General features: G+C 34.4%; 1 long non-coding RNA gene across 1 annotated transcript; it reads right to left on the bottom strand.

Moving 5' to 3' along the window:
* Positions 1–6: 6 nt before the first annotated feature.
* On the bottom strand, positions 7–1746 carry LOC127158572 (uncharacterized). Its single transcript, XR_007826184.1, has 3 exons — positions 1557–1746; positions 1152–1279; positions 7–105 (listed from the first exon to the last, which is right to left on the bottom strand). It is a non-coding gene; the product is annotated as an uncharacterized LOC127158572 (long non-coding RNA).
* Between the last annotated feature and the right edge of the window lie 953 nt (positions 1747–2699).

The raw sequence follows: 2699 nt of genomic DNA, 5'->3' as shown, positions 1-2699 counted from the left end.
AATAAAACAAGACTGGACCCTACTTCTCATCAGCCCAACAACAAGTAGATACAGCTGGAGACTCTCTCAAAAGCCATCCAACTGCCCTTGGATACTGGTAACAGTCTGTAAAAGAATGAAAGCACATTATTGCCAATGTGACTTAAAAGTTAGTCAATATACAGCATGAATAAAGAAACAAATGAATAAAGATGTCTGTCTTCCACCAAAGTTTATGTTTTACATAATTCCAACAGATTGTTACTAAATATGTGAAGTAGAAAATAGCAGCACAAGAACAATAATTTAGAGGACAGGTGATTAAAAGATTTCTCCCAAAAATGAAAATTCTGTTATTAATTAATTACTCTCATGTTGTTCCAAACCTGTAAGACCTTTGTTCATCTTCGCAACACAAATTAAGATATTTTTCAAGAAATCTAAGAGCTTTCTGACCCTGCATATACAGCAAGGGTACTGCCACATTCAAGGCCCAGAAATGTAGTAAGAACATTGTTAAAATAGTCCATGTGACACTGATTCTACCATAATTTTATAAAGCTACAAGAATACTTTTTGTGCACAATAAAACCAAAATAACTACTTTATTCAACAGTTCTTCTCCCCCAAGTCACTGTCCTCCACCATTAAAGACAGTATCATGATGCATGCGCATGCTTTGTAAACAAACGCAGCGCATGTGTGTTCCTGTGTCAGCAGCATCACACGTATGCATCAGGGTACTCTCGATTATGGCGGAGGATGGTGACTTGAAAGAGAAGAATTGTTGAATAATTATATTATTTTTCTTTGCGCACAAAAAGTATTCTCGTAGCATTGTAAATTATTGTAGAAACACTGATGTCACATGGATTATTTTAACAATGTCCTTGCTAAGTTTCTGGCCTTGATCGTGGTAGGACTCTTGCTGTCTATGAAGCTCAAAGATCTCTCAAATTTTTTCAAAATTATCTTCATTTGTGTTCCGAAGATGAAAACAAAGGTTTTACAGGTTTGAAACAACATGAGGGTGAGTAATAAATGACAGAATTTTCATTTTGGGGTGAACTATCCCTTTAAGAGCCTTTCTGAGAAATAAGCACGTTCAAGATCATACAGTATTACAATATTATCAACTAGTGTCATTTGATATGCTTCATTAGTAGCTTCACCTTGATGAATTTCACAAGACGATCACGTTTGCCTAGCTGAGATCTTTCCCGGTCTTACGTGGCGGTGACTTGAGAGGGTGGCAAAAGGTGAACCAGCATCAAAATGGAAGACAATTTGCTGTTCCAACCTGGAGATACAGAAACAAAATAAAAATTTATTTTAGGTTTTTAGTTTTTCATCACAACCAAGTCTTGATGACTACAGATGTGTGGATGAACTGAGCTGAAACCTCTACAAGTATTGAAATGAAGTCATAAACTTATACATTATTTTTTTTTTATTCAGAGTCCTAAATGAAGACAATTTCTAACTGTAAATCTGCAACTCCTGTACTAGGCCCTTGCGAAAATATCAGGGTAGAAGTGTTGGAAAATAAATTGAAAATATTTGCAACAGCTACTTACATAACGAAACTTGCTCCTGGGGTCAACCAAGCATAGGAATAGGGAGATGATTCTCTTCGCAGATTCTTCCTTTAAACTACAGGAAGGGCTTTTTCTACACACACACAAACATAAACCAATAACATCATAAACATCAATTAACAAAGTACAGTATAAACAGCCTACCCATGTTCATTTGTCAAATGTGCTACCACGATTTTCACCATTTCACCATTATTAATGAAAAGTATTAAAGATATTAAAAATGTTAAAGTTTCTCTTACCATGTTCCCAAAACATTTGATATGTAAAAGGTTTTGAAGAAAAAAATATATTTCTTTGAACTTCATTCTGACAATGTTGTTGGTTTACATCCTGAAGAAACCAAAAAGACAAAGTTACAAAGTTAAACACAAGGCAATAACACTCAGTCAGATGATGAAAAAACATTCATTAGTGCACTACACAACATGAGTTATCTTTGTTCACTAATATGTTTTTAATTTGTAATAATTGCTTGGTTTATATCTTTAATGTATATGGCCTAATTCTAGGCTAGTATTAACATTGCACTGTTGTATGTCCCATTTCCAACGTTTTTCCCCTCTTTCTCCGTCACTGAAGTGGAGCGTTTATGAAATATTGTTCTTATAAATTCTTCCCATTATTTCCGTAATTAAAGTTTACATATTAAAATGCTTGCAAACTACAATGAAGTGCAAAAGTTATTGTACGTGTTCCGCAGTGGTCAAAAAGGATTCAATCGAATTGTATTTTGAATTGAAACACTGACATTCTGCAATAAAATCACCAACTAGCCCTCGTAAATGTTAAAAATACCTTTCGTTCTCATGAGAAACAGTTAACTTACTGTCTAAATAGGACTAATCCACATCAAAATGGCCTTCAACAATCCAGTTAAGGCTAACGTTAATTTAACTCTTTTCCGAGTCAAGTACATGTGGTGAACTCGAGCCTATCGTCACAATAGTTTAGTGGAGAAACATTGATAGGCAGCTAACGTTAGTTAATTTCAATTAACGTTCAAAATAAATGTTCAAAATATATATGTTAGCTATTTGATTTCAAACTTTGCCTAACATTAACTAGTTTTCAAGCTGACAGGAGAAGGCAAGCGATCTCTTAAACATTCAAAACACATGG

Source organism: Labeo rohita, unplaced genomic scaffold, assembly GCF_022985175.1.
Source record: "Labeo rohita strain BAU-BD-2019 unplaced genomic scaffold, IGBB_LRoh.1.0 scaffold_1573, whole genome shotgun sequence".
Classification (NCBI taxonomy): domain Eukaryota; kingdom Metazoa; phylum Chordata; class Actinopteri; order Cypriniformes; family Cyprinidae; genus Labeo; species Labeo rohita.
The sequence above is the reverse complement of the archived record's forward strand: the minus strand, read 5'-3'. Positions and strand labels throughout refer to the sequence as shown.